The sequence below is a fragment of the Aricia agestis genome, chromosome 4, assembly GCF_905147365.1.
Source record: "Aricia agestis chromosome 4, ilAriAges1.1, whole genome shotgun sequence".
NCBI classification, from domain to species: Eukaryota; Metazoa; Arthropoda; class Insecta; order Lepidoptera; family Lycaenidae; genus Aricia; species Aricia agestis.
In genome coordinates, this window is record NC_056409.1 from 9,763,974 (window position 1) to 9,789,767 (window position 25,794).

The following is a 25,794-nucleotide window of genomic DNA, read 5'->3' on the forward strand; positions in this document are numbered from 1 at the left end:
TATATTTTTGCAGTGAATCTTAGTATTTGCCCTTGAACCTTTGCATTTTGATTACCAATATTAAGTTTATGTTGAACAAGATTTTATTTTAGAAAGAAGCATAGTTTATAAAATGCTGTACTATAACAATTGTTTCGAAAAATGTGATAAAGGCATTACATAAATAAGTATGCTCTTTACTGCAGAAAAGCTTAACATGAAGATGTCATGGTTTAAACAAATTTGTTAATTTTGGGTAGTCTTGTAAGTTAATAAAGTGTATAAAATATATTCCCATCTCCACATAAAATAAATTTTAAATTACTTGATATTTAAAAATGTAATTCAGTACTTATATACTTTCCTGGGAATATGATGATTACTATTTGAAGTTCTATATAGATAATTTATTATACAGTTAGTTTTTTTCTGGGAATATCAGATGATCACAGATCTATACAGATGCAAATGATAAATAAAATTAGAATCGGCTGAAGTGAAGTTCCATACTAGTAGCTTTAAAAGTAAAATTGGAAGACCAATAATTGTTAAAACTTCCAGAGGTTTATATCACCAGCGATATTTGATAAAGTACCTAAGATAGGTAATTTTATTTTGTTTTGTTTCTTGTGTGAGATGTTATTAGGTATTTAAGCTTATTTTTAATATTGCCGTTTGTTTCTATTAAGTTTTTTGTGATATATAATTTTATTTTCTTGACACTCGAGTTATGTAATTTCTATTACTTAAATGAATCGCAAAGATAATTATTCTAATGCGCTTTTGTGTAGTTCACAAATTCAGCATAAGTAACTAAAATTTTAGATAGTTGTACTTCTATAATACTGTAATTACCACATTTGTGTTTTTATTGTTTCAACAATGTTGGTTGATATAATTGCAAAGCAATTATTGTACAAAAATCTTATAAGTTATATTAGTTTTATTAATGTTTGTATATTGTAATATTAATTATTATAAGTATTATATTTTATCATTCTACACGGTTTGTAACAAAACAACAAATGAATTGTTTTTCTAAATGTAAAATTTAATTTGATATAAATAACAATAGGTTAGTTTATAGTGAAAATGTATAGATAACTAAAAATATGTTATATGTATTGCACCATTGATGATTGTTTTAAGAGTGCATCGGGACGCTGCACGTTGTCGGATGGCCGAATGTTATGATTTACGTAATTCAGTACTTAGTTTATTGTTTTTAGAATACTAAATTATTGTAACTTAACTATTTTTGACTAAATTAGATGGTAGTTTTAATATTTAAATCTGGCCACACTGACAACGTGCAATCCCAAGGCTACGTTCGCTTCACTTGGAGTGGGGGTTGACGGGTAAAAATTGTGTATAAATACCCCAAGAGCGCAGTATGATGCGAATTTTGACGGAAGAACAATTGTAAGAGGAATCTCTGCCCGAAAGTGTACCACTGTATAATATTGTAGAATAAATGTATTTGAAAGTCATCATGCAGTTTCTTATCACTATTGAACAGCATACGATATGATAAAGGTGAAACATTTTAAATGTCACGCCTCACGACCGAGTCACTGTAACGAAATTACTTTTCCGCAGACCACATACATGGTTCAGCAGTCTGCGGAACTGGAGCCTGAATTTCTGGTATTTTACCAAAACCTTCACAACAAATAATATTTTGTAAAATGTATCCAGATCGAACACATAATATGTAAGTAACACATAATTTGTCGAATGTACAGAATTAGACTAATGTACATTCAACAATTATTGCTTACGCAGATCACGATACGGATCTAAACTACAAACTCAACACTTTTGATAAAGTTGCTTTAGTAGTCATTTCACTAACTAGCTTTCAGTGCAATAAAATTTGATTCACAAACAGAAAAACGCCATACGAATCCGATACCGCCGATATTCAAATATTTAAACATGTAAAGCGTTTGAAAGCCCGGTATTACGCCAAACGTTTTTATCCGCAACTCGATATTTGGGTCAAAAAATTTGTAGAATTTTCGGATACACGTATCGCATCAAACTGCGCGCGTGATTTATGTATTCAGTCGCTAAAATCTCGCCAAACCGCTGTAAAAGTAAACGGTAACAACCGGCCGAGCTCGACTCTCATCGTTAGTGCTAGCCGGGAGCTAAAAATCGACGGTAAACCCAATATTGCACCGATATTATGTTACCTGCTCGAAATATTTTACGCCACTAACCTGCCTCAATTTGGTGCCGTCGACTAGGTTATATAATGCTAAACACTTTGTTTTGCTGCCTCAGCCGGTAAAAATGAGTTTTTTTTTCTAATACAGCCTCCCCGCTATGCAATGTTATCATAATATGAAAAATATCATATTGTATTTTTCATAGTACAATTATTTTGGGGATAAAGCAAACATTAACGGGCTTCCAAATTAAGGCCCCTCTCATGAGTCTCAATTTTCGGCCTTATTTGATAACCATGACTGTCGCCATGATTGCGATGTTGTCTCGAGCATTCTTCAAACTAAACCATAGACGAATATCCTGCTCTACACTTTCCTAATCGTTTGTATTGGAAAATTATGAGTCAAAAATATAGAAAAGAGGTCACATTTGACGATAGATGTGATTCTTATGTGAACTCTTTCTAATTCGGAGGTCGAGTTGGGTCACGCTAGTCTTTGACGCAATACGAAGACACTATATTGTAGTATGTGGCACTAATCTTAGTACAGCGATCATCTTGCCTCAACCAACAATACGTAATTTTATTTCTATCTTTATACATAATACAAAGCCCCTAATACATACAGAATCTTCGATATTTGCGAGTAAATAGAGTTAATTTTATACTAGAGTAACGCGAAACCTCCTCGACTGTATTTACTAATGAGGGAGGGAGTGTAAATACTAAATACACATCCATCGATGTTGTGATTACCATCCCTATCTAACCCGCCCGATTTACATACGAAGCGTGATCTTCACGCCTACACATGATCACGGCAAACAACTGCTTTGCATTCAGATATCGTTTTGTATTATATTTATTATACTTCATACGCAATTATTTTAAATTAACTTGCCACGGTATAATGGAAAAAATGTTTTTCTAGGTTAAATGAAACGAGAGTCGTGTTTTTATTTAACATGGATGTGGCAACTATATTTTTTTCTTATTATGATTTTTTTCTAAAGTTACTTTATAACACAAAAAAGTTAAATACTCCATGCGTTCTCCAACCATTATTATGTATACTAATATTATAATTGGGAAGAGTTTGTTTGTTTGTTTGAACGCGTTAATCTCAGGAACTACTGGTCCGATTTGAAAAATTATTTTAGTGTTACATAGCCCATTTATCGAGGAAGGATATAGGCTATATTTTATAACGCTAATATTAATAGAACGGAAGAAATAGAGAAAAGTGTGGAAGAAACGGGGAGAAACGGGGGGAAATTATTTGAAAGGGCTTATTTGAACGCGCTAATCTCAGGAACTACTGGTCCGATTTGAAAAATTATTTCAGTGTTAGATAGCCTACTTATCGAGAAAGTCTGTAGGCTATATTTTATCCCGCTAAGACTAATAGGAGCGAAGAAATAGAAGAAAGTGTGGAAAAAACGGGGTAAATTATTTGAAAGGGCTTCTTTGAACGTACTGGAGCAATTTTTATGCTATTTGGCACACATGAAGAATAGACCACGTGAAAGGACATAGATTTCTTTTTTTGCGGAAAAATGTACGCTATCCGTGACATTCCTAAATTACGCGGGCGAAGCCGCTCGGAACATCTAGTAAGTCCATAATCCCCGCAAAAGCTTACTTACAATCTGAAATAAAAGTACTCTTTCGAAAAAATATTGCACCTCGTAAGACGCGAATAGTAAGCAAGTAAGATTTCGATATCACTCCAGAAAATGACGTAGGTTTATACGTGGGAGAGCCATGCTTCGGCACGAATGGGCCGGCTCGACCGGAGAAATACCACGTTCTCACAGAAAACCGGCGTGAAACAGCGCTTACGCTGTGTTTCGCCGAGTGAGTGAGTTAACCGGAGGCCCGATCCCCTACTCTATTCCCTTCCCTACCCTCCCCTATTCCCTTCCCTACCCTCCCCTATTTCCTTCCCTACCCTCCCCTATTCCCTTCCCATCTCTACCCTCCCCTATTACCCTATTCCCTCTTAAAAGGCCGGCAACGCACCTGCAGCTCTTCTGATGCTGCGAGTGTCCATGGGCGACGGAAGTTGCTTTCCATCAGGTGACCCGTTTGCTCGCTTGCCCCCTTATTTCATAAAAAAAAAAAAAAAAAAAAGGTACACTCCCGGGATCCCGAACCTCATAAACGCAGGAAAATCCCGTTTTTGCGGGATCTGTTATTGTATTACCGAACCGCGCTTTATTTGCCCGCGTTATTGAGTTGCACTCTATTAAATTGTACGTTACTACGTACAATTTAATAGAGTGCAACTCAATCCGTTATATCAACTAAAGTCGTCATATCTACATACGAAACGCGAGATTTAATCAAAATTTTCTAAATTTAGTTTTACGCTGAATCCCCAAAGAGTATTACAATTTGCGTGCCAAACTAATTGGAAATCGAAAGTTGAATATAGAGTCCTAAAACGTTTATTTCAACACTAGATGTTACCTGCAGTTTCATTCGCGTAGGCATTAATTAATTGGATGGTAGATTATAATATCTCCGATTAATGCCTGCCTTTCTCGAAATTTTAAGTATTTTAATATCAAATAAGCGGTTTCAGCGTAAAAAGACAACATAAACTTTAATGTTTAGCGGACGCGGACACACTTTAGCATTTATAATATTACTAGCTGACCCGGCAAACGTTGTTTCGCCATAATATAAATTACTAGCTGTTGCCCGCGACTTCGTCCGCGTGGACTTCAGTTTATAGTGCGCGGTGTCAATAAAATTGGTGTCAAAAGCTTTTTAAAACCCTGGTACCCCTTAAATCAAAATACCCAAAACAGCCGTGTAGTGTGCACATAATATGATTTTTTTTTAATTAAACTTATTATACCTTTTAAAGCTTATTTAGCGTTACACAACTTAGCTGCATAATGCATTACACAACTTTAGCTTTGCCCAATCCCCATAAACTATTTAGTATTTATTATTGGTAGACTGTTGTTTCTAATTTCCATGTTGGTACGTGAGTTATTTAATAACGTCATGTATAACAAGTGAAAGAATCGAAACATTAACTCAACATGGTACCACCTCTTATAGAAATACATATGAGCAAGCGATAGCGCGATCTAGGCGACTGTTGGCGCCATCTGTTCCAGTTTTTGGAACTAACTTAATTTGAACAAATTTACGCATAAACACCCCCTTACAACCCCTTTTTCCAGTAAGAAGTAGCCTATGTCCTTTCTCAGGCTTTAGACTATCTGTGTACAAAATTTCATTACAATCGGTTCAGTAGTTTTGGCGCTGTTGTTTTTGAATTTGATATCTAAGTTGGTAGGTGAGTTATTAGTTAATGACGTGTATAACAATCAAAAGAATCGAAAAACTTAGCTCAACATGGTACCACCAAAATTTCATTACAATCGGTTCAGTAGTTTTGGTGTGAAAGCGAGACAGACAGACAGACAGACAGAGATACTTTCGCATTTATAATATTAGTATAAATTTGTAGTTGTAATGTAGTTCTTTATTATTTTATTAAAGTGACTAAATAAGTACCTATGTCACCATGGCAACGTCCATCGCTATCCCGTTGCACAAACAATGTTCACCGTCAGTCTCGAGTTGTAATAATTGACTATTATTTATTCAACAAATGCACTTATCAATATAAAAAGTAGCCAGGAGCCGATTCTTAGACCTACTGAATATGCATATAAAATTTGGAGCCGTTTCGGAGGAGTACGGTAACTAACATTGTGACACGAGAATTTTATATATATTATTATAAACATAGATTATGTCACTAGGAATACATGAAATTAGCGACGCCAACAAGTCTGGGTACTGATTAGGCTCATTGTGCCGAATAGCGAGTACGGGGTCTCACGTAACAGCCCTCAATCATGACGTATTCAGTCCTTCGCCCATACTTGTGCAAGCCATTGTGAGCGACCAATCAAATTATTTACGCCGCCGACCCGATCTCTCTCCGCCGGCATATAAATAATTGGAAAGGTCATATTCGAGGGAACTTTTTACATTACTCCACAGAAATCCCTTTCGAAAAGTCGTTTCAGAGAATATAATTTCAATTAATTTGTCAGTAACCCTAAAATACTTTATGTAAACGCAATTGGCGGTCGAAATCTATCCCTTGAATTATCTGCGGCTCGGTAATAAATGGTGTGAAAACAAATAGTTAGTTTTCTGTAAACGTGATAGACAAAATGTGAAAGATTTTTAAGCGTCATAGATTCATTTTTAACGATTAAAAAAAAACGTTACCTTTAAATAGTATTTTATCTTGCGTCAAATGTTACACCGAAACAAAAATATATGTATATTTTTATTGGTTAGCTACTAAATTAAGAAAAATGAGAAATAATATTGTAACATTGAAACCTTATTGTATGAACACAATATCATAAGTATATATTTACAATTTCAAATAGCATGAGAATTTCATTTATTTGAAGAACATTTCTTCATACATGACGAAATGTTGTCGTGTGGAAACTTTTGAGTATGTGGGTAAAAGGAGCTTCGGAATACCAGCGAATACTTTTATTTATTCCAGCTGTGGTCGTCCCGCTCGCCACATACCACAAAATAATACAGTTACTTAAAATATACATAGATACAGCCGAACACAGACTTAAAAGTAGATCAAAAAAGTGATCTGATATTATTCCAAGGACCTTTTTCAGAGAATTCGGAGCAGCTTGAAAGATAAAGACAAAACATTGTACAGTGTGCTAGTCTAAACCAATACAAATTGCCAATCCGGGCAATTCGTATGGGTATAAAGACAGCGTTTTCTTTTGAGTTCCCAGCATTGTTCTCATAGAAAAAGTTGTTCATTTTGACGGGCTCATTTGATGGTTTCAAGGATAACGGTGTTTACACTAACACACTGTATAGTTTGTCCATCGTGTAACTTTTTTATTACTATAATAAAACCGATATGTCCAGCTTTTAACTCTTCTTTATTTCCTTCTACAATTATTATAGACCTGTCTCTTACAATCTGAAGGTACAATGCTAACTAACCCGCCACCACTCTCACTATTGCCAATCTCGCGTAAGTATTGGCAATACATAAAAATATCCATATACTAAATACAAATAAATTTGAAATTATACAATCTATCCTAACATTACTAAGGTTGTATTAGAAATTTTAATGTAAGTCTAGTCGGTTAAAGAAACTCCGGAAACCACAAATTGCTCTTGTCAAAATAGTTTGAACAGCGCAAGCGGTCCGGGGATGCATCGCGCTGCTTTAAATTGTACTCAATCGCGGTTTACCCCCCGAATTCTAATATACAGCGTCGCCTTCATACAACTGCTGGCGATTCTTTTAAACTTTATTATCCTTTCGAATGACTACGTGACTGCACTACTTAGTAAAAAATCCTACTAATATTATAAAGGCGAAAGTTTGTTTGGATGTATGGATGTATAGATGTATGGATGTGTGGATGTGTGGATGTGTGGATGTATGGATTTTTGTTACTCTTTCACGCAAAAACTACTGAACGGATTTTAATGAAACTTTACAATAATATAGCTTAAACATCAGAATAACACATAGGCTACAATTTTAACCGACTTTCAAAATGGGGGAGGTGTTATGTTCGTTTTCTTATGTTCAACGATTACTCCGCCGTTTGTAAACCGATTTTCAAAATTTTTCTTTTGGTATGTAGGGTATCATCCGAATTTGGTATTATATTCACAAAAGTGGTGATCTGATAAAGGATCCATAAGTAATCGAGGGAACTCCTCAAAATTTATGGGGAAACATGTGGTGACTTCGGTTTCGTGAGAAGTATTCTAAGCATATGCTACAAACAAGTAAGATTTTGCACCGAGGTATACCTGGTATACCGTGGTTCGGAAGGTGCTGAGAGATATCCTGATTCTTTATAGATACAAGTTTGGGAGTTTCGGCGTTGTTTTAAGAATGGAAAGCATATGCAAATTACATTCATCAACATCATCATCACTACCATAATAATATTATACCATGCATCGTCCCATGATTATGAGCCTTTTCATAGTCTTTTAGATCGAGGCTCGAGTTTGTCAAGCGATAATTAAAAAAAATCTATACTTAATATTATAAACCTGAAGAGTATGTTTGCTTGAATGCGCTAATCTCAGGAACTACAGGTCCGATTTAAAAACTTATTTCAGTGTTAGATATCTCATTTATCGAGTAAGGCTATAGGCTATATTATATTATCACGCTAAGACTAATACGACCGAAGAAACTCAGGAAAATGTGGTAAAAACGGGGAAAATATTAGAAAGGGTTTATCTCACGAACTACTGGAGCAATTTTTATAGCAATATTTGGCACTTATATAGAGTAGACCACGTGAGAGGAGTATTTATAGCTATTTTTATTCGAAAATGTACGGTTTCTGTAGAATTCCTAATTTACGCGGGCGAAGCCGCGCGGGACATTTAGTAAATTATATAAAAATGTTGGCGTAAGAGCAAAAAAAATTTCATTCTCCAAATTTATAACAAAAAAAAATTATAGACTGAAGGCGATCTAAGGTCTATATAAAAAATATAGTTTCTTTGTTATAAAAACGCCTTTCCAGGGACTCATATATTATATACTAAATTCAAAATACATATTTTGGTATCCAAAATGTTAAGCTTGAAGAGCTTAGCTTTTACAAAAATATTACGTAAATATGGATTATAAAAGAGGACAAACAAGGTGTTTTCTGAACTCCTTATAAGGGAGTTTAAAACAGTTTTCCACTTAAACCACCATGACATCTTAAAATTTAAGCATGTCATGGTGGTTTAAGTGTTCGAACGTCATGTATGCGAGGCACGTGTCAGCTTAATAATTTTCTGAGTTGATAAGCTACAAGAATCCCCGATATAGTTCAGGTATTTCATCGACGAGAATTCTCGATTGCTCTTTAAAACATTATAAACATTATTGTAGGTTTACCTAGATACCGTCGACATGTACCTACCTACGTGTATATTAGATATTTAAAGGTATAATATTACATTGATCCCGAAGTTTTGAATTATATCGAGTCCGAAGTCTATAATATTTAGTAAATTACAAATTCCGATACCGGCAAAACCTCGTAATTGGTTGCTACATCAGCTAAACGACTTGCAGCTTCGATCGCTATTTGGTTTAACATTAAAACAATACTAGCTAATAATGATTCAGCTACCGACCATAAATTGTTGAATACTGTGTTAAGTTTGGGCGGTGTTTCAATTCACCGATTCTCGGTTAATTGCGAATTTTCGTTTCCACAACCCGCTTCCGGTTATTATGTAGAGATATAATCAAAGGGATTTATCGGCAGTACAATTCAAAGCTGGAGCTCATTAAAAAGCTTTAATCAACGTTAAACCGCCGATCAGTATGCTACGGCTTCCTCGACAGAAATCGCTCGCACAGAAGGGATTATTTTATTTTACTGGGAGATAAATCTATGCGTGATTCCTTTACTTTGTTTTAAACAGCAGTTTCCGATACAGTATGGAAAAATTTAGAGTTTTGGTTGTATATTTAAAGTAAGGTCAACTTTTATGTTGCGAAATCATGGTCACCCAAAACACTAAACATACAAAGTCGGCTACATCTCACTCAACGACTTAACTAAATGCCGCGGCCGTTCAGTTCCTTGACATTTAATTGAATGGATTCATTTAATTAACGCTCTAGTTATTCAACCAAATAGCAGATCGAACCAGATAACTGAGACATGTAAGATAAAACATTAACATTCAAAATTATTTTCAAATATAAAGTTCGACGACATACTGAATTACTAATGTGAACGCGCGCCTTTCACCTACTTTTATCAACCTAAACCTCCAGAGTAACAGCTAAGCTACATGCCCGAATTATTAATCAGCTAATGGATATACTGAAATAGTCAGTCGGACCTATTTGGCACGTTGAGGCAAAAGAATAAAACGCCAAGCCACGGTATCGATCACGGAGATCCACTCCCGTGTACGCTCACAATTAATCCTCTCGTGTCATTTTCAATACCTCCATTTCGTTACTAAACCCTAGTATTAATTAATACACGTGTGACTTACGTAGCAAACGACGTAAAAAGTGATTTAACAAGCACTTGACGTCACTATCAGAAAACTATTTTAAATACAAACTGAAAATGAAAACTAATAGGTCATATTTTTTACTTTTAGGTTTTTACAATTTTAAAAGTATGTGATAGAGACGATTTTACTACCAAATATAATATTATGCATATCTATAATAATAGTATATTCATCTCCATTAGAAACACAACGTATCTAACACAAGTTACATGTTTCAAATAAGTTCCCCCGGTTCATTCTAGCATAACAAACTCGAACGAGCAAGTTCAGGATAAAATTTGCAGGCGGAATCCGAGATCGTTGTAATCTGAAGGACGAAGTCGGTATCGGCCGGGCGCAGGGAGGCCTTTAAAGAATTTCTCGCGCTCCGCTTAACTTTCTCAATTAGGGTAGGCGGACACTTGGTACGACAGACAGCGCCCGACGAAACTTGATAAAACAACAAGTTCCACATTTAAATTGTCTGCTCGAATATTCCGAGGTAATTTTTGCAAAGTTTCAGGGGTGCTCGACTGGAAGGTGGTTATGCTAGAACGTGATTCACGAGTCTTTTGTGATATAGAAATTAACATTAAAATGTATACAATCTTTACATTATTCTTACCATGCTTTATTAGTTCTGATCCAAATCAAAACAGGGGGTGGGTGAGCCAAAATCTTTTCTTTATCGCTTCTTTATAGAATCGCCGATCAAAATGTATGGAATTGACCACGAACGTCAACGTCATATTAACGAACGCTTATGTCAATTCCATACATTTTGGTTGGCGATTCTACAACGAAGCGATAACGAAAAAGTTTTGGCTAAATGGCCAGGATGATAGTCGTGTTCTAATTCCCATTCTCCCTGCAAAGCCTCCCGGAAAACCCCTTCCGAGTCACGGAATCAAACCTATAAAAGGTTTACAAAAATGAAAGTTAAATATAGCTATCCTCCATCGTTTATGTACTCAAAAGTTATTTGCGTGCTCGCCAACAGATTCTAATTACGAGTACAAAGTCCCAGAGTTGAAATCCAACCGAAGATTTTCCTCGAATTAACGTGAAAGTTTCCCAGTACTTCGAGTGTCGAGGCTGGATATTCGGTTCGGTGGTCGAGTTACAATTAATTCACTCGGTGTTGATATTCGATATGCACCATTTAACCGAAACGCACTGAAGCTTCCGATTAGAACCATCTGGGCTTCCATATTGCTCTATTGGCAAATACTATGTCTCTAGTATGCACTGTATTTTATTTTAAGTTATATATTATTTAAATATAAATTTTCGGAAGGTGTAATTATATTCCTGAAACAATTAATTACTATAGTTTGCATAGTTCATATTTATGTCTACTTTTCCTAAGGATATACTTTGGTGGTTTTAAATGCCGGCTTGTATTTTAGACGCAGAAACAAAATGTATTGTTCTTAATAATTAGCAACCGCATCAATCGTATACAATTTCTTGTATAACTACAAAGTTATACAAGAAATTGTATACTAAGAATTCTATTCGCCGGCAGTTCTTCAACGTGAGCGAGAATAACAGCCTCATTTAATCAAACAAATTAGATCTGAAATTTTCCAACTCAAATATACACTCCGAGAGTAAACAAGTTATTTACAACGTTTATTTTTGTATTTTGCTGGATTATTGGTGGAGTTTCATCGACAGACCGTGAAATGTTATGGTCGATGCGACATTTAACATTAAACAGTCGGTACAGTTCGCTGAATACACAATTGCGTTTCGCCTGAAGCGTTCCGCTCGCGTTCAAATTGTGTCACTGTTTATAATATTAGCTGCAAGCTAGATCCAATTTTATAATTATGTATGCCGCGTTCACCTCAATTTCCATTTAATTTGATACCAAAATTTTGTCGTCATCATCACGTCGTTTGTAATTTACCTGACAATCCTAAAACAAAAAACTCGTATCTACATGCAGGTCGGAAATACTTTCGAATATAATATTCGACAGTAAACAAGAGACGACTCGGTAAACGTAATGTAGATACGGTTAATTGAATTTTTATAATGGGGCTCCGCCGGGCAGGCTTTTTTGGCAATTAAGTAGATTAACGACCGAAAAGGTGCGAGTAAACCCCAAAAATCTGACGCGGAAAATATAAACAAAATATACGGGTGGAGGAGTCCTAAATATTTAAGAAAGAATGTTGACCCTTTACAATTAAACACTCCACACCGCGCCGAAGTAGGGTCACCACTTCACGCTACGTTGTAGGACAATTTTAGCATAAAATTCGTTTGGAGCATTTTTAATGTGTGCAAAGAATTTACAAACAAAACTCTTTGTTTGGCCGAACGGTCAAATGTTGAACATCACTGTAACCATACCTATTGGCTATTACCTACGTAACTGTACAAAATATTCAAATGATACCCAACTTTTGTAAGCATATTTCTATTGTAACTATAGCTAGGTATTGTTAAGTTTGTTACCAAATGTAACTTTAACAATAACCTATTTTATGTGTTTAAAGTACATAATTATTTTACGTTCGTGCGACCAATACCCGTTGGGCTCAATTTGAGGAGATTTCCCCGAGCCTCCGATCGCCTAATCTCTTATAGACAAGGCGGGACCGGCCTCCCATGAGAATTTCTAAGCGTACTTACAACCAACTGGGTGGACTTAAGCCGGCTTTCATAGAAAACTTCCTGGTTATTTTAAAGTTGAAATGTTGTTAATACTTTAATCGTTTAATATCATGTAAATATTACTACATTCATTATAAACATTCGGGTTTATAAAAAATATTAATAAAAAAACGTGTAATTTATATACCGAATACAAAACAGTCAAGATCCAGGCAAACGGTAGTCGTTATCTGTACTTGCGTACCTACTTTAGGTGACAAACGACATCTTTTTTTTTACCAAAATCATGAAAAATACGCATGGCCCTCTGTGACTGCTACGGTAAAGCTATGGCGTAGCTTTTTTTAAACTTATGCAATAGGCATGATGACTATTTTTTTTCTTATCGGTAATTGAAAGACACTTAAAAATAGAAACATCGTTGAAAGAATGACTCTGATAGCTTAAAAATTCATCAAGATACATATAACAATTCAAATATCTCATAAACAAAGACCTGCCCGAAACGCTCCATACAAAGTGCTACGAAAGTATGACGTCAGTCTTTCGTAGTTTGTACGCATCGGGAGACAACTTTGTTCGACAGGTATATTAAATATTGCGTTTATGAAGGTGGTTTCATAACAAAAGTTTTAATTGCATAAGTTATCGAATTGTATACAAATATTAAGAAATTTAATTGAAAAAAAATCGACTTGAATATCCAACTTTGAATGCGCATAACAAAAAAAATACAAATGCTATCAAACTGAAATTTTGGGAACACTTATTTTTTACCGTGATTTCTTTATTTTATTTACAAAATTCGCTAATATTTGACCTTGTCATTATCCCTAATCGAAGTCTGGCACCGCTGTCGGATAGGTTGTTAGGTTATTTTCGTTACGAAAATTCTTGATTCGGTCACCGCGCTCAAAGCTCGTAATAAAACCTATGCAATAGCATAAAAATCGGTGGCACAACGTTACACAGTATATTCCCAATGAATATTTTTTACTGAATAATTTGATATCTGTTGCATAGAGCGGAAAGTCAAACAATACGGTCCTGGCCGGCGGGCTACGGGCGAATACTTCCAGACAAAGCCTAGAATATAATATCTACAGTCTTTGAACTGAAAGATTGAACACGCCCCCGGCGCAAATGTCTATTGGAGACCATCTCGGCTACGAAGTGACTGCTCACTATGAAATAATGATATAGATTATAGAGCAAACGCTGCACGAACGATTTTAGGACTAGTTCTAAAGTTTCTATGGGAATATAACTGGTAGTTATCTCATTCATTTATAATAGAAGGCGTGAGTAGAACAACCAGGTAAGTAACAGTTAAAAATTGCCGTTTTTTGCATAAATGGAGGATTTAGGGCCGGAAAAAGATTTGAAATTTAAAAAAATTATGTGTAGCTTGATATATTAGCCAGATGATTAAGTAAATAAGTTACAAGGTTTGTTCAAATTACAAGGGAAAAAATGAGTAAGTATTTGTCTTTATGTTATTAAATGTTAGCAGGTTCTTCCACTCACGTCTTTAATTGCATTATTATATTACTAAATCTAATAAATAAAGCAACATTATTCTTTCATATATCGCATTTATTTCATCGTTACATATGTCTGAATCACAAACCGAACAGTGACAATTAACTTTATTTTTGTCAAGTCGGCGCTGTTAAACTTTTTCAATAGTCGCCCCGGACTTTAATACCCTTTCCTTACCCTTTGTAAATGTAATAACTGAAACGAAATGTAGTGAATAGGAAAAGGGATTTATCCGATTAGAGAATCCGTCGAACTCGCTGTAATCACTAAAAAAATGAGGAACGGCCGGCTTGGGAGCGATTTACCTTTTTATTAGACCGGCCCTGGTCCGGATCGAATCAAACATGACTCAATAACAGGTAATTGCTTTTCAGATTAACATATTGACGAGATTGTTTTGGTCGTATTGCAGGATTCTATAATATGAGCGGATAATGGGTCTACTTTTTAGGGTTCCGTACCCAAAGGGTGAAAACGGGACCCTATTACTAAGACTTCGTTCTCTGTCCGTCTATCTGTCTCCAGGCTGTAACTCAAGAACGGATAATAGCTAGAGAGTTGAAATTCTCACAGATTATGTATATCTGTTGCCGCCTGCCGGTATAACAACGAATACTAATAAGATTTGGATGAGGCCGTCAATATGAGTCCAAACATAAAACCTCCACTTTGGGTTCATATGGAGCTCGGCTCCTATAGAATCCAGGTAATGCTGCAGCAGCAGCATGCAAAGATTTATTGGTTATCTACGTCTTACTAGTTGTCGCAATCAAAATGAGCCCAAACACGAAACCATTGCTCTAAGTTGGTGAGGAGTTGGGTATCCTCTTGATTACCAGTTGATGCTGCAGCACTAGGTCAACTTTCCATTAATGTGTAAATATTTATAAATGTCACAAACTAGAATGCAATAAAGCCCACCAAACGACTGCAAGTTGATAATCGGCCCTTCACGAACCAGATGAACCGCGATTTTCCTGCACGGAGCAGGCTGATGATGATGAACTATAGCTAAGAACACTCTCAATTAAGTCAGTTTTCAAATAAAAAAACCCAAATCAAAATCGGTCCACCCGTTTGGATGCTACGATGCCACAGACAGACAGACAGACAGACAGACAGACAGACAGACAGACACGTCAAACTTATAACACCCCTCTTTTTTGTCGGGGGTTAAAAACAAAATAAAATAAGTATTTAATGGGGGCTCCCATACAACAAACATGATTTTTTTTGGCCTTTTTTAATAATAATAATAATATCTATGGACGCTTTACACCACGTCAGTCTGGCCCCGTGCTAAGTACCTAAAGGACTTGTGTTATAGGTGCCAGACAACGGAAATATATTTAATACTTTTATACTATACACTAGCGGCCGGCCCCGGCTTCGCACGGGTGGACATTAATTTTTAAATATATTTTTTTCAATCTTTATTTCTTAGTCAATCTTTATGTTAAGCAGAACATAAAAATGGTTTACACTATTTAGCCTGTAACTACTATATTATAATTATTATACACATTTTTATTGTATTTTTTTTTATATTTTAAGTGTTATGTTTGATTTATAGTTATAGAAATTAATTATAATAGCAATCAAAAATAATAGTCATTCAAAACGTAATGAATTAATGAAGCACTATAATATTATCCCATCAATGAAGCGGCACCCAGCTGTCGCATAACTATTATATTATAAATCTATTGTGTCTGCTATTCCCATGATGGAGGTAATAGTAATTAATATTTACGTGGACTCTCCGGGCGAGCACACCCGCGCGGCGCGCCTTGACGACGCCCAATTCGCAACGTGCAGCAGAAATCGTAATATTTTAATTTCGCCATAACATTAAAACCAAATGTCCAATTTTAATCATTCAAAGACCAAATATTATTTACATTAACTGTACTTAGTAAAGCAATAATTTATTTTGATAAGAATTAATGCCATGAGTAAAATAAAGGCATTTAAATGTAATCCAAAAACATTTCAAGATTTTTTCATAAAAAAATGGTTATTGTGCCTCACTCAACATAGATAGGTATAGTGTGTCGCGGACTTTTTTGTAGATATTTAAAAGATCTACAATTACTTAGAACATTTTATGGTTCTATCTTTTATAGTTTAGGCAGCGTACGTGAAAAAAGTAACATTTCTGGTTGATTTTTTACACCTTGCGTCCGAAAATCCCAAATATCTTACGGAACCCTATTTTTTTCCAAAATAAAATTTAGCCTATGTTCAGCAGAATTAATGTAGGATTCCAATGGTAAAAGAATCTTTCAAATCGGTCCAGTAGTTTCGGAGCCTATTCAAGACAAACAAACAATCAAATCTTTCCTCTTTATAATAGTAGTGTAGATATATTTAAGATTTTTATTATATCATACACATATTTAATACACATCCAGACCCGGGAACATTGAAAACTTTTTTTTGTTCCGTCGGCGGGATTCAAACCCGCGACCCCCGGCTTGAGCTACCAACGCGCTCACCACTGAGCGCACACAGAGGTCGTCGACTGACTTTTTTGCTCTATATCAATAATGGCAACAGTTAGGTACTTGAGTTTTTCACATAGTCCTTAGTTGTATGTTTTCTTTAATATCTATACTAATATTATAAATGCGAAAGTATCTCTGTCTGTCTGTCTGTCCGTCTCGCTTTCACGCCAAAACCATTGTAATGAAATTTTGTATACAGATAGTCTAAAGCCTGAGAAAGGACATAGGCTACTTTTTCACTTGAAAAAAGCATTGTAAGGGGGTGAAAATGCGAAAATTTGTTCTAATTAAGTTAGTTCCAAAAATTCATAATAGATGGCGCCGTGCGTCTTCTATATCGCGCTAACGCTTGCCCAGTCTTTCTATAAGAGGTGGTATTATCTTACATTCGATTTTTTTATTTTTATTTCTTTTTTTCGTTATTTAATAAATCAGTACTTTATCTATGCAGTGACGTAACCTTAAACCTATCAATGATAATTAGTTTATGGGTAAAGTTGTGTAATTGGGGGGCTAAATAAGCTTAAAATTTGGCATTAAAATAATATAAAGTCTAGTTTAAAAAATTGAAATATGATGTGCACACTGCACAGCTGTTTTGATTTAAGAGGTACCAGGGTTTTTTTATAAAAGCTTTTGACACCAATTTTGTTGACATCGCGTGCTATAAACTGAAGTCCACGCGGACGAAGTCGCGGGCAACAGCTAGTTATGTAATAATATTAAAATAAAATAAAAAATTAAGGGGCTCCCATACAAAAAACATAATTTTTGGCCTAATTTTGCTCTATAATGGTACGGAACCCTACGTGCGCGAGTTCGACCCGCACTTGGCCGATTATTTAAGTAATTGAGTACAAAATACACAAGCCATTACGCTGAAATAAATACAGAAATTTCATAGCAGCGATGTATTTCGTAGAAGGATCAGCAAGCACTCCTAAGTAAAATAGCGTTGGGTAATTTATGAAATAGCTATTAAAATATAAAATCATAAGGAGCGCTCCATGGCAAAAGACGATAAAGTTCAAGTGCCGTTGAAAAATTATTCTTCAATAAGAAAATACCTCTGCACTGTAGTCTCTAAACTCTACAGTATCGTCAAAAGGGTCAGCGAAGACGGCGGACGGACGTTAAAATTCTATTTCCGATGAATTTTGCAGAGCCCTGCGACATTTTATTACAAATTCCACGACGGAACTTTTAATAACGTAAAATGAAATATTTTTACTACACTTTTACGATACAAATATTTTTTTATTTGCACGAGGACTGCTATGCAACAGATAGTTGGAATATTTTTCTGGCGTTTTACTTGAGGGGGAAATAATCACGCTGATGGGTCTACGTGATGAAGTAGGTTACGGGACAGTCGATCAGTCGCTAATAGCAATTACATTTACTTGTGATTTATAGCATCATCCAATATTATTAGGTAGGAACCAATACCACGATGCTACATCTTTTAAATGCAACATTAAATCAGCTTTATTCCTTGTTCGATACAATCAGTTTCCTATAAAAGAGTAAAATACTAAATAGTATTCTCATTTACGTCGCACGTTACTTAAAATACTCATCAAGCTTTGGAATTTTGACTTTGAATATATCAGAATGTGCTTGATTTTTTTGGATTGACATGTCATAAGTACGGCATTTCGAAGATTGTTAAGAAATAAAGCTGCACTAATAATGACTTTAAATTGTAGAATCAAGATACAGTTGGGTAGAAACAACTTATATAATACCCTATAGAGACAAACGAAAGTTTTCTCCGCCTTTAATCTAAAGGGATAAAAGGTAATGTCAACAACCAGTGCCGACGTTGGGGATCCGATGACAAAGTTCTTTATGTATTCCAATTACTTCGAAATCTAAACATAATTTGTAACATCTTTGATTGATTAAAAGTAATTAATTATTGTCTCCACAAAAAAACACTTAAGTTTCAGAAGCACTTAAGTTCAGAACAACTGAGCTGCAGTTGAAACCCATTGTAGTGTCTAATGTTAACCAACATTTCTAATAAATTTGGTATTTTTCTCAATTTTTTGACCACAAAAGGGATATAAAAGGGATACAGGCGACCTTAATATTCCAACTTCCATTTTCCGAGTAATTTTTTCGTCCACATCACCATGAAAAGATAGTCTTCGTATGAGCGAGTCGCATATGAAAATTACTTCATTGTGTGCTGAAAGCACATTGTCTGCTGAAAGTCTGTTTTTAGAAAGGTGAGCTCGTGCTGTACGTTTACGTTCTTTTTGCACAAATAGCTCACCTGCGTCATTATACAACGACAGTTAGTCAACAAAAATAATAATATACAGTAGCCCATCTTCATACTGAGGGTGACGCCAAACGAGCGTAATTTTGTGAATCGTAAGTCGCAGAATTTCTGCCGCGTAAATTTCTTTTCATACAAATCATGACTCACAAAATGACACTCTTGTGAATCAAACAGGACTTTTGTATGAAACTGAATGCAGCAGAATTTTTGCCAGTCGAAATTCTGCGACTCACAACTCACAAATTACGCTCGTTTGGCTTCACCCTAAAACGTTTAAGGGCGGATTCGACCAAACTGGATTAAAATTTTACTCGAGTATAACTGTCTCCTAATCTAAGAGTAAGCTGGTTTTGCGTTTTTCCAACTTCTAATCCAAGAATAAGGTAATTACACGGGAGTAAATATTTACACGGGCTATTTTGGTGGAGTAAATATTAAACTGAGAATAGTTGCACAACAGGGTGTCAACTGTCACGGTCGGTGTCATTGTGAACTATAATTGACATTTTATTTCATACTCTTTGAATAACTTGGTAAAATGCAAACGATAATACCCTAGAGTAAATTAAAGGAGTAAAATTATTCTCATGATAGTTATACTCGTGTAACTTCAAGTTTGGTCGAATCGGGCCTTAGTAGTATACTCGGCTACACGCACACGTAAGCGAGATGTTAGGTAACTTGGAAGCAGCAACGCATTCGTATTGGCTATTACTTATTAACGATTGTTGAGCGAATCATTTGTCAAGAATACGGCTGAGATACTCTACTGTATGATATTTAATAAAAATATTGTTTTATTTCTGAATAAATTTGAAACAAATGTTCTCAGAAAGTCTACATGGTGCCTAGGGGCCTACCACCGGTTATTATTCTTTAACTATAATATAATTGGCTGCTTCTGCTTCTAAACTTTGCTCCGAGTTAGAGGAATGTTAAAAACTCCTCAATCTTACTGCAGTTGCATATTTATTGACAATGAAAGATATATGTACAGAGCTCCACCTGGCGGTTCGAGTAATCTAAAGTTATCCGTTCCGTCCCTATTCCAGATTTAACTTCGAAACAACTTTTTCGATCTAAGTATACTTGTATACACTACTGTGCTCGATAATCTTTGTTTATCTACGGAAATTGTGTATATTATATTATAGAAAATTATTGTTTAGAATTTTAAATTCACAGATTATTTTATTATTACATATTGTTATTATACAATAAGACTTTTGAAAAACGTACAATTTTCAACTAGATTGTAAATAAAAGTCTAACAACCTCATCACACAACCCGAAAGAGATACAAAAGTAAAATGGAGAGATCTTTTCGATGCAAATTACCTTTCTTTAAGAATACATTTGTCTAAGACATTCGTTGACTACAAAACACAAAAAGCCCGAATATGACTTTATTTCTTTCTTAAACATACAACGGAGTTTTAGAAGAAGTATTTCAACTGCAACAAATAAAAATGTATATTTTAAGTTAAAAATTCTCAATTCCAATAATCTATCTTCTATCTATATATATAAAACTTAAAGGTGACTGACTGACATGGTGATCTATCAACGCACAGCCTAAACCACTGGACCGATCGGGCTGAAATTTGGCATGCAGGCAGAAAGGATTTTGATCAATTCCATCCCCAAGGGGTTAAAATAGGGGATGAAAGTTTGTATATAATAATACTTCTTAACGCGAGCGAAGCCACGAGCATATACAAACTTTCATCCCCTATTTTAACCCCTTTAAAATAGGGGATGAAAGTTTGTATATAATAATACTTCTTAACGCGAGCGAAGCCACGAGCAAAAGCTCATTGGTAATATATGACTAGCCCAGCTTGAGATCTGCACAATAATTAACGTCCAAACGTTAGCGTAAAATATTTTAAGTTACCTTTAGGCTACCTACTAGAGCTTCATTTTTTCTCTAGGACACATCTAGGACACAATATATTATTCCTAATTCGTAGGACACTAATGACAGTAACATTCAGCAGCAAACTCATTAGGCGATACTAATTTCATTATGCACATAATTACAAACGGCGACCATGTGCTGACGTCACTAATGATTAGAGACGATTACGTCACAACTAAAGACTCCTCTTCACGTTAGGACATATTGGATAACCATGATTGCCATGATGCAAAATCGCCTATAGCCCGATCATAGATTATAACTGTTATGGACGATCACATAATATTATTCACATCTACATGTTCGTCAACGCTTGTCGACCGTCATGAAGAGGTGGCATAATCAGAACAAATATTACCAGGGATAAGGAAAAAGAAAATACATAGTAATAACATAATCACAAGACATCACAATAAACAGCTACGAAAACATGTACAATTTAGAAATACGTGTACAACCCAAGTCCCACATTAAAAACAGTAATGGCAAGAGAATTTAATTTGTACCGTAATCTCGAAAAATAAGAGAAAACAAAATAAAAGGCGGCTAAAAACGGCGCAGTCGATTGCGCCAGGTTAGACAAATGCTCTACATCGTTGGCAACTTCGTAACATTCCTTCGTTTACACAGATAAAAGGTTTCGAGTACACGATACAATGGAGCTTTCATCAAAGCATGCCATTTTTAATTCGTCGAATACACCACTCGCTTCGGTGGTATTAATCATCACGAAACAATGGGACAAGATAGGAAATTGGGATGTTTTTACGAAGATGGTTCTACGTCACTTTTATTTACTTCAAGATTTCGGTAACTAAACACGGCTGTGAGTTTTGATACCTATTCTGAATGACTTCTGCACGCTTTCTCAGGTTTTTGATCGAGTTTATTCAGTAGCGTTTTGATTGGCTTACGTTAATATGTTAACCAATAAAAAAAGCTGGTAAATAGATCCTAGTCTTCTGTATAAAAACAGAATTTTAGATCAATGAATCAGATTTGTCTTTATTAGTGCTGTTTAGGTTATTATTGGTTAGGCATAGAGCGATATGAAACCTATAACCATAAAGTGGCAAATGCCTTTAAGCTGAACTTTTGTCTTTAAGCTGAAAGTTTTGGAGCAATGCACCAACAGAGACTAACTAAGTTTATCGACTCAAAGACATGGTTTAGGAAGGTGAAGCTTGCCAAGGACCTGTCATCATGCCAAGACATAACTCACTAACCTTTTAAGGTTAGTGATACCTATCTAGCAGTAAATAGGTGCGTACAAATATATAAATCGATATCGAAAAGTCTGGGATTGAGGCTTTGGAAGGATTAAACTAAATTGATAGAGCAGATTTATCTCAATGTCCATTGATTTATTACTTTAGAACTTATCGACTTTATTATTAATAGAATACACGCATTCATTATTATTTGAGCCCTTACATTCCATTTTTTGGCGTCCGCGAGAACGAGCGTTTTGGAAGCCACACCGCGAGGTCGCCAGCAATTGTATGTAAAAAGAGACGCGACCGCGCCGCTCCTAAAATAAATCGTTACATACAATCGCTTGTGTCGTTTGCGCGGAAACTAAAATCTATCCGAATAAACGGGAAGGCTGATGTGATTGCAAGCCGACCTGACTGAATTTGTGCATTTCTGTGTATGTCCAATCCTTGAGATAGATAGAGATAGACGATATTTAGACTTTAAACTCATATTCATCGTTATATGCCACGGAACAGACAGTTTTTCTTCTGCCATATAATTTAAGACAGTCATTAATATGCCATAGAATCTATAGCATGAGAATAACTGTCTAAAAATAAAAGACCTGACCTCCAGGTACAGGTACACAAAAGTTACTATGTCGCCTGTCAAACTAAGACCAAGTTCGCCTTTGTCAACCTTTTGTTTAGATGCAAGGCAAAGTTCTAGGGCTATCACAACTTGAGAATTCTAGTGCCGCTATAGAAAAGGCTATGCAAAATGTTGCTAACAGGTTTCAACCACGATTAATCGATACACCGTGACAATTTGACAAATTATATAGTTTAAGCTCCGTACAGTTATTCCACTCAGGAATATAAGGGTGATTCTTATGACAATGTTCATAATCTTATGCTAAGTACTCACATACGGTTTTGCTAGATAGTTTTACTCCAAATCGAGCAATAACCACCGTGTGGACCGCAAAACTGACAGCTCGAAGGCTCGCTTCGAGCCGGCTCGATGCAATTAAATATGTCAAATATGTCATTTCCTTCGATTCGGAGTAAAACTATCAAGCAAAACCGTATGTGAGTACTTAGCATATAGCAATACTAATATTATAAATAACGCCTCTGTAGACCAGTGGTTAAGAGCGTGGCTCTTGACTCGGAGGTCGTGGGTTCGATTCCCGCGTTGGAAACATGTTACTTCCAAGTTTGGTTAGGAAAATGCAGGCTGATCACCTGATTGTCTAACAAGTAAGATGATCCATGCGTCCGATGGGTATGTAAAAAGTCGGTCCTGCGCCTGATCTCTCGCCAGTCGAACATAAAGGTCCTGTCAGAGGTAATTTAACTCTAAACTGTAAGCACGTGATTTTTGACCATATCAGTAACTTTCTTTATCTCGCATTTCGACAACAACCTAATTTATTAATGTTTTAAAGTTTGGTTACAATATTAAGCGGTAAATTCGTTTCTTTGCAGTTATTACAATACCATCCTTACGAACATTATATTTATGTAAATTCCAATATAATATTAGTGATAGTGTGTCTATCTGTCTCTTTGTTGGCTCTTTACAATAATTAAGCCGCTAGCACGATTTTGATAAAGGTCGGTATGGAAATATTTTAAGTCTAAGGAAGAGATATAATATAATTTTTATCGCGAAAAATGCAGTCGCGCAATAAACCAGCGCAAAGTTATGGGCAACATTTAGTACGTAATCATTTTAATTTGTTTTTGTTTGCTCGGGGAACAGAGCCTATGTACGTTCGTTCATCTAAATAAAAATTCCATTTTTTTTCATGCTAAATAATGTTTTACGTTACGAAGCAACACTCCGGCCACTGATGAATTTCCAGTGAAGTGAATTTCCGAGAAACGGAATAAACAGAAAACGTGGACAACCATAAGCACATGTACGACGAGAATACCAATTTCAAATGTAGAGGCTAGATACTTAGAGGTTAGTTACGACAGTGTTATTGGCAAAATGAAACCTTAATTTTATTGATAACTTATACATTTTCAAGCAGATAAATTATGAAATAAATACACGATATCAGACGTAAGATCGATGCAGATACGTTATCCATTATACAATGCTAATGTAGATGAAAAGTCACCAACGGGCACATCGGAAATGGATGTCACGAATGGACAGTAGATATGACTGATCGAGTGAAAAAGCCGTGTAGGCGTCATTAGGTGGGTGGCCTGTCATCAGCTGACGAATAGCCGTATTCTCTACCTCGCACTTCAAACGGCCGGCGGTAGGTCCACTCACTATCACTACGTCCACACCGGTTATGCCACCCTGGTACACACGGTGTTTTGGCACACTGGGTAGGGCGGCGACACGCGTGCAGGCGCCAGGGCGGGCGGCCGATCACTGAAGGCGGACCGGGCGCCGCCCGCCCCTCGACCCCGGATTCATCCCCGCAGCAGCATCTCTTAATTATTTTATTATAGGAAAAGCTAATGAAACACGAGCCACTGTTCCAATGCTCTATATTTAACATTCAGCCAACACGGCGTGAGCCGTTAAAGGGGATTAATCCTAAGGACCAGGAATTTATATTTTCGATCGATTACCTAATTCCAATACGAGTGTACTTCAAACTTTTGTAACGAGGGCTTACCAAATACCGGGCCTAATAAAATGTTGTACTCGATGTTTCCATATTGCGAGAAAGATACTTTTGCTGTTCAAGAAGAATCTGAGAGACTTGCTTAGAACAGTTTTGAGAGAGTTAAAATTAAAAAAAATCACGGTTCCTTAGTGACAATAGATCATTTTCTTGCCCACAACCACATACAATTAAAATTTCATGGAAATACTTGCGACCGAAGAACCAATAACATATTTTAAATATACAAGTTTGTTTCGTTTAAAGTCCAAGATTAAGCCGCGTTTTAACCCACCTGCACCTAGTAACCAAAGAAGATAGAAATTAATTATTTAGTTGAGTGATAATTCGAAGATAGGGTAAGTTCCACCTTAACCACTTCAGTGAATTGAGACTGCAGGGTTATAGAATGGGCCCCTGGAGGCTGTACAACATTATTCTGATTAGGAAGGCCTATCAAATGGACAGTTCGTGGAATTGTAAGTAGCTACTCCACAGTGAAAGGATTGGCGTTTCCTCTGTTTGTTTGTGAATATGAAGCTGTGTTGTTTGAGGACTTTCGTCGCAGACAAGCGGATCACTTTGTCGTATAAAAACATTATACGAAGCCAATTGATTTAAAATATGCTCAAATCTAGTAAAACCCGGTCGCCTAAGGGTTGGTTCACCGGCACAATCCTGCACGTTTTTTGCAGTATACCGTCTTAGTGAATAAATAGTGGCGCATACAATGTATATTTATGTCGTAGGATGATTTGATAATTAGACAATGCAGGTGATTACATTTTTCAACCTTACTGACAAAAGGTAGTGTTTTCGCGAAAACGCGAG

The 25,794-nt window shown here is 35.8% G+C and overlaps 1 protein-coding gene across 4 annotated transcripts in view; it reads right to left on the minus strand.

Moving 5' to 3' along the window:
• Window positions 1-24,704, minus strand: part of LOC121725862 (neurobeachin) — a 385,885-nt gene extending 361,181 nt beyond the window's left edge. For 3 of the 4 annotated variants that reach the window (XM_042113000.1, XM_042113002.1, XM_042113001.1), the window contains exon 1: window positions 24,585-24,704. The gene's annotated coding sequence lies outside the window, so the exon portion shown is untranslated. The remainder of the gene's footprint in view (window positions 1-24,584) is intronic. The other variant, XM_042113003.1, reaches the window with a different exon arrangement.
• Window positions 24,705-25,794: the final 1,090 nt, after the last annotated feature.